This window comes from Papio anubis, chromosome 1 (genome assembly GCF_008728515.1).
Source record: "Papio anubis isolate 15944 chromosome 1, Panubis1.0, whole genome shotgun sequence".
In the NCBI taxonomy this organism is placed as follows: domain Eukaryota; kingdom Metazoa; phylum Chordata; class Mammalia; order Primates; family Cercopithecidae; genus Papio; species Papio anubis.
This window is the reverse complement of record NC_044976.1, coordinates 155,813,140-155,821,114: the sequence shown is the minus strand read 5'-3', so window position 1 is coordinate 155,821,114 and position 7,975 is coordinate 155,813,140. Positions and strand designations below refer to the sequence as shown.

The 7,975-nt window shown below is 42.6% G+C and overlaps 1 pseudogene; it reads right to left on the bottom strand.

Annotated features, from left to right (window-relative positions):
• Nucleotides 1-3,140: 3,140 nt before the first annotated feature.
• On the bottom strand, nucleotides 3,141-4,660 carry LOC110741472 (annotated as a pseudogene).
• Nucleotides 4,661-7,975: the final 3,315 nt, after the last annotated feature.

The following is a 7,975-nucleotide window of genomic DNA, read 5'->3' as shown; positions in this document are numbered from 1 at the left end:
AGAAACTACCCAAGGTAGAGACAAAAACCCAGCCCAGTTCATGGCCTGCTTAGCAGCAACCCTTAGACGCTTTACCGCCCTGGGCCCAGAGGGGCCAGAAGGCCGCCGTATTCTTAATATACATTTTATTACCCAATTCGCTCCCAACATTAGAAAAAGCTTCAAAAATTAGATTCTGGCCCTCAAACCCCACAACAGGACTTAATTAACCTTGCCTTCAAGGTGTACAATAATAGAGTAGAGGCAGCCAAGTATCAATGTATTTCTGAGTTACAATTCCTTTCCTCCACTGTGAGAGAAATCCCAGCCACGTCTCCAGCACACTAGAACTCCAAACGCCTTAACCACAGTTGCCAGTGGTTCCTCCAGAACCTCCTCCCCCAGGAGCTTGCTACAAGTGCCAGAAATCTGGCCACTGGGCAAAGGAATGCCTGCAGCTCTGGATTCCTCCTAAGCCAGGTCCCATCTGTGCGGGAGCCCACTGGAAATCGGACTGTCTAACTCCCCGGACAGCCACTCCCAGAGCCCCTGGAACTCTGACCCAAGGCTCTCTGGCTCCTTCCCAGATCTTCTTGGCTTAGTGGCTGAAGATTGACACTGCCTGATCCGCTCAGAAGCCTCCTGGACCATCACGGACACTTTGGGTAACTCTTACAGTGGAGGGTAAGTTCGTCCCCTTCTTAATCAATACGGAGGCTACCAACTCCACATTACTTTCTTTTCAAGGGGCTGTTTCCCTTGGCTCCATAACTGTTGTAGGTATTGACGGCCAGGCTTCTAAACCTCTTAAAACTCCCCAACTCTGGTGCCAACTTGGACAACATTCTTTAATGCATTCCTTTTTAGTTATCCCCACCTGCCCAGCTCCCTTATTAGGTGGAGATATTTTAACTAAATTATCTGCTTCCCTGACTATTCCTGGGTTATAGTCACACCTCATTGCTACCTTTTGCCCCAGTTCAAAGCCTCCTTCTCATCCTATCCTTGTATCTCCCCACCTTAATCCATAAGTATAGGATACCGCTACTTCCTCCTTGGTGACAGATGATGCACCCCTTATCATCCCATTAAAACCTAATCACCCTTACCCCGCTCAATGCCAATATCCCATCCCACAGCAAGCTTTAAAAGGATTAAAGCCTGTTATTACTTGCCTGTTACAGCATGGCCTTTTAAAGCCTATAAACTCTCCTTACAATTCCCCCATTTTACCTGTCTAAAAACCGGACAAGCCTTACAAGTTAGTTCAGGGTCTGCGCCTTATCAACCAAATTGTCTTGCCTAAGCACTCCGTGGTGCCAAACCCATATACTCTCCTATCCTCAATACTTCTCTCCACAACCCCTCCATAACCCATTATTCTGTTCTGGATCTCAAACATGCTTTCTTTTCTATTCCTTTGCACCTTTCATCCCAATCTCTCTTTGCTTTCACTTGGACTGACCCTGACACCCATTAGGCTCAGCAAATTACCTGGGCTGTAGCGCTGCAAGGCTTTGCAGACCTCCCCCCTTACTTCAGTCAAGCCCAGATTTCTTCATCATCTGTTACCTATCTTGGCATAATTATTCCTGAAAACACATGTGCTCTCCATGCTGATCGTGTCTGGCTAATCTCCCAAACCCCAAGCCTTTCTACAAAACAACTCTTTTCCTTCCTGGGCATGGTTAGGTACTTCTGCCTTTGGATACCTTGTTTTACCATCCTGACTAAACCATTACATCAACTCACAAAAGCAAATCTAGCTGACCCCATAGATCCTAAATCCTTCACCATTCTTCTTTCTGTTCTTTAAAAACAGCCCTAGAAGATGCCCCCATGTTGGCTTTCCCTAACTTATCCCAACCCTTTTCATTACACACAGCCAAAGCACAGGGCTCTGCGGTCAAATTTCTTACACAAGAGCCAGGACTGTGCCCTGTAGCCTTTCTGTCCAAACAACTTGACCTTACTGTTTTAGGCTGGCCCCCAACCCCATGACGTATCTCTCTGATCCACCTGACATTTACTCCATTTCCCCGTATTTCCTTCTTTCATGTTCCTCACCCTGATCACACTTGGTTGGTTTATTGATGGCCATTCCACCAGGCCTAATCGCCACTTACCAGCAAAAGGCAGGCTATGCAATAGCATCTTCCACATCTATCATTGAGGCTACCACTTTGCACCTCTCCACTACCTCTCAGCAAGCCAAACTCATTGCCTTAACTCAAGCCCTCATTCTCGCAAAGCAATTACGTGTCAATATTTATACTGACTCTAAGTATGCCTTCCATATCCTACATGGATATGCTACATATTCATGTATTATCCTACATATCCATGCTGTTATATGGGCTGAAACAGCTTTCCTCACTACTCAAGGGTCCTCCATCATTAATGCCTCTTTAATAAAAACTCTTCTCAAGGCCACTTTACTTCCAAAGGAAGCTGGAGTCATGCACTGCAAGGGCCACCAAAAGGCATCAGATCCCATCGCTCAGGGCAATGCTTATGCTGATAAGGTAGCTAAAGAAGCAGCTAGCATTCCAACTTCCGTCCCTCATGGCCAGTTTTTCTCCTTCTAATTGGTCACTCCTATTTACTCTCCTACTGAAGTTTCCACTTATCAATCTCTTCCCACACAAGGCAAATGGTTCTTGGACCAAGGAAAATATTTCCTTCCAGCCTCACAGGCCCATTCTATTCTGTCATCATTTCATAACCTCTTCCATGTAGGTTACAAGCTGTTAGCCCGCCTCTTAAAACCTCTAATTTCCTTTGCATCATGAATATCTATCCCCAATCCCCCAATCCTCCACTCTTGACTCCCTCTTGGAGTGGATAGAAGATCTTTGCTGACAGGACACACTCCAACACTTTCACTCTGATGAAGTCCTATTCTTTACTGTTATACTTGCTCTTACTCTCGTTCCTGTTCTTATGCCACCCTCAACCTCTCCCCAGCTATCTCCACCACACTATCAATCTCACTCACTCTTTCCTAGACATTTCTTTTTTTTTTTTCCCAAGTCAAGCTGTATCCAGCTTTATTAAAGATACTTTCCATAAACAATCATGATATTTCAGGCAGAACATGGGCAGACAATTGTTAACAGTATACAACAACTTTCAAACTCCCTTCTTCAATGGACTACCAAAAATCAGAAAGCCACTATAAAACCCAATGAAGTCTTCATCTGATGCTCTGAACAGGGAAAGTTTAGAGTGACGGTTGACGTTTCATATTTAGCATGTTGTTTAACAACTTTTCACAAGCCGACCCTGACTTTCAGGAAGTGAAATGAAAATGGCAGAATGTGTCTGAAGATCCACAATCTAGAAATGGAACCACTGCTGTTTTGACAGGTGCTATCTCAGTGGCATCACTGGAAAGTCTAGATTGCCTGACACATTGGTAACCAATGACTGGGGGTCAGGTCCCAACAGATGTCTGGGCTTTAGGGAGTTAAGTCTATGCTGAAAGATGGAAAGAGAGAAGAGGACATAAAAACAAATTTGTTTTTCCATACCACAAGACTTTTGTGCCAAGGTGGCCATGTGTGTCAAACTCAGGGAATCCCTCCTACTGGGAACCAAGAGGAAGTCTCTCAAAACTAGAAGGGAAAGGTGTTTTTCCCACATCAATCCAGCTGTGGAGACATTCTATTAGTGACATATGCCCCTTCCCCCAAAAACAACAATGAAGTGTTCTGTGTGCTAAGCTTTAAAAAAAAAAGTAAAACAAAATTCTGCATTTTTATAAAACTTGATAAAAAAATAGTATTTCAAACTGTACAGTCACCAGAAGTACACAGTTATCAAAAATACACACTTCACTTGGCATCTCCAGCATCTTCAGCTTTCTGTGCCTGGTCTGTTTTGGCATCTCCATTTTCTGCAGGGTTATCCCCTTCCTTGCCAGCATCAGCTTTTCCCTTTTTCCCTTTGGATACCTTCTCTCCCTTCTTTGCAGGGGCCTTTTTAGGCTTGGGCTCTGGCTTTGGAGGAGCAGGTTTAGCAGACAACCTCGTGGATCTTCTCTGTGGTTCATGCTTCACCTTGGCTTTATCTCCTATAGCATCCCCTTCAGCCTTTCTCTTGGGCATGGTGGTGACGGCGGCGGGATGTAGGTGCTGGATGCGGGATGCAGCGTGCGTGGGCTTTGGTCGGTCCGAGGGTCGTTCTTGCCTCTTCTTCTTCACACTGCTCCTCTCCTAGCCATTTCTAATCCTTCTTTAACAAACAGTCGCTGGCTTTGCATTTCTTTTTCCTCCATAATCGCTGAGGCCTCAATTTACTCCCTGCTGAAAAAGGAGGACTCTGTATATTTTTAAATGAAGAGTGTTGTTTTTACCTAAATCCATCTGGCCTGGTATATGACAACATAAAAAAACCTCAAGGATAGAGCTCAAAAACTCATCAACCAAGCAAATTATTATGAACCCCCTTGGGCACTCTCTAATTGGATATTCTGGGTCCTCGCAATTCTTAGTCCTTTAATACCTGTTTTTCTCCTTCTCTTATTCAGACCTTGTGTCTTTTGTTTCTCAATTCATACAAAACCACATCCAGGCCCTCACCAATAATTCTATGCGACAAATGCTCCTTCTAACAACCCCACAATATCACTTCTTACCCCAAAATCTTTCTTCAGTTTAATCTCCCCCACTCTAGGTTCCCAAGCTGCTCCTAGTCCCACTTGAAGCAGCCCTGAGAAACATCACCCATTATCTCTTCATACCACCCCCAAAAATTTTTGCTGCCCCAACACTTCACCACTATTTTGTTTTGTTTTTCTTATTAATAAATGAAGACAGGAATGTCAGGCCTCTGAGCCCAAGCTAAGCCGTCATATCCCGTGACCTGCATGTATACATCTAGACGGCCTGAAGCAAATGAAGATCCACAAAAGAAGTGAAAATAGCCTTAACTGATGACATTCCACCGTTGTGATTTGTTCCTGCCCTACCCTAACTGAAAAGATATATTCTCCCCCACCCTTAAGAAGGTACTTTGTAATATTCTCCCCAGCCCTTAAGAAGATACTTTGTAATATTCTCTCCCTGCCCTTAAGAAGGTACTTTGTACACCTATCGCAAACCTATAAGAACTAGTGATAATCCCACCATCCTTTGCTGACTCCTTTTTTGGACTCAGCCCACCTGCACCCAGGTGAAATGAACAGCCTTGTTGCTCACACAAAGCCTGTTTGGTGGTCTCTTTACACGGACACATGAGACACTAGCCATTTACAAACTTGGGACTCTGGCAAGGGTGGTGGGGAATGGGTCCCACATAACTGCTCGTGTTGAGAGCTGTTTGCCTAAATTGGGGTAAGACTCCCTGGGTTCATAGCCTAGTTGCTTAAGGACACAGCATAGAGCTTCCTTAGATCCCTTTGGAGATACAACTTGCTCTAATACTTGGAGAGGAAACAAAAGTCTGAAGCATTAGTACCTAGGAGGCAGGGATTGGAGGAAGTAGATTCAGAGGTAAGGAGAATTTTGGGGCTACACTTTCAAGAAAGTCATGGTCAGGACCCAGGAGGTATGGGTCAGAAGGAGAGGTAGGGGTGCACACATGGGCGACTGTTGAGTAGAGACTTCTGGCTGTGCCCTGATCTTAACTGGCCAATGCCAGTTCAGTATGACAGCTTTCAGCCTCTAGTTGGCCCTTGGCTTCCCCCAGGAAATTGTGAAAGTGGAAGCCGGTTCCAGCCAGACCAATGTTCCCAACCCAGAAGGGTTGGGGGTTGTTAGAAAGCCTTTTTCCAGGAAGCCTCACACTTGAGTCTTAAGTCCAGCGGCCATGCTAATCATTTTTAACCGGTTGACAGGTGCCCAGTATTTTCCTCCAATTCTAAGGAAGGATAGGACAGAATAGCAAGTGAAAGTGGTACAATATTACTCACCGCTTTGGAGAATCCCCTTATGGTTGCCACCAAATGTTGCAGGTGGGTCTTTGTTCTGCACATGTATTTTTTACATCCATAGAATGTGTAATGATCAAATCAGGGTATTTGGGGTACTCATCATCTTGAGTATTTCTCATTTCTATGTATTGGTAACATTTCAAATCCTCTCTTCTAGCTACTTTGAAATGTACAGTGCATTGTTGCCAACTATAGGCAACCTACTGTGCAAGAGAATACTGGGGCTTATTTGTTCTATCTAACTATATGTTTGTACCAGTTAACAAATCTCTCTTTATCCTCCCTCCCACATACTCTTCTTAGCCTTTGTTATCTATCATTCTTTTCTCTATCTTGAGGAGATCAATTTTTTTAACTCCCATATATGAGTGAGAACAAGAGGTATCCGTCTTTCTGTGCCTAAGTTATTTCATTTAACATGATGACCTCTAGTTCCATCCATGTTGCTGCAAATGACATAATTTCATTCTTTCTTATGGCCAAATCACAGTTGACTTGTATATGTAATATATATGCATGTATATGCATATATATGTGTGTGTATATACATATATATACACATATATAAATATACATATATATGCATACGTGTATATCACATTTTCTATATTCATTCATCTATTGATGATGATTCTATATCTTTGATTCTATATATGTTGATTCTATATCTTTGCTATTGTGAATAGCACTGCTATAAACATGCAAGTGCAGGCATTCCTTTGATATACAGACTTTTCCTTTGGACAGATATCCTGTAGTGGGATTGCCAGATCATATGGTAGTTCTACTTTTAGTTTTGTGAGAAATCCTGATACTGTTTTCCATAGTGGTTGTACTAATTTACATTCCCAGTAACAGTGTATAAGATTTTCCTTTTCTCCACATCCGCATCAGCATCAGTTATTTTTTGTAATTTTATTAATAGCCATTCTCATGGGGGTAAGATGATATTTCATTGTGGCTTTGATTTGCATTTCCCTGATGCTTAGTGATGTTGAGCATTTTCCCATATACCTGCTGGCCATTTGTATGTCTTTTTATTTTTTAATTTAATTTAATTTTTTTTTTTTTTTTGAGACAGAGTCTCTTTCTGAACCCAGGCTGGAGTGCAGTGGCAGGATCATAACTCACTGTAACCTCAAACTCCTGGGCTCAAGTGATCCTCCTGTCTCAGCCTCCTGAGTAGCTGGGACTACAGGTGTGCACCACCATGCCTGGCTAATTTTTTAAATTTTTGTGGAGACAGGGTCTCGCTATATTTCTCAGACTGGTCTTGAACTCCTGACCTCAAGTAATCCTCCTGCCTTGGCATCCCAAAATGCTAGGATTACAGATGTGAGCCACCATGCCCAGCCTGTATGTCTTCTTTTGAGAAATATGTATTCATGTCGTTTGCCCACTTTTAAATGAGATTATTTGTTTTTTTTTTTTTTTATTATTGCTGAGTTGTTTGACATTCCTGTATATTCTGGCTATTGGTCCCTTGTCAGATAAATAGTTTGCAAATATTTTCTCCCATTCAGTAAGTTGTCTCTTCACTCTGTTGATTGTTTCCTTTGCTGTGCAGAAGCTTTTTAGTTTAATATAGTCCCATTTGTCTATTTTTGTTATAGTTTCTGTGCTTTTGAGGTCTTAGCCATAAAATCTTTGCTAGACTCATATCTTAAAATATTTTCTCTATGTTTTTTCCTAGCAGTTTTATAGTTTTGGGTCTTATGTTTACAGTTTTAATCCATCTTCAGTTGATTTTTGTGTATGGGGAGAGAAAGGGGTCCAGTTTCATTCTTCTGCATACAAATATCCAATTTTCCCAGTACCATTTATTGAAGAGGGTATCTTTCCCCCAGTGTATGTTCTTGAAGCTTTTATTGAAAATCAGTTGGCTGTGAATGTGTGGATTTATTTCTGGACTGTCTATTCTGTTCCATCGGTCTGTGTGTCTGTTTTTATACCAGTGCCTCAATCTCCCAAGCAGCTGGGATTACAAGCGCCTGCCATTATGCCCAGCACATTCTTTTGTGTGTGTTTTTAGTAGAGATGGGGTTTTGCCATGTTGGCCAG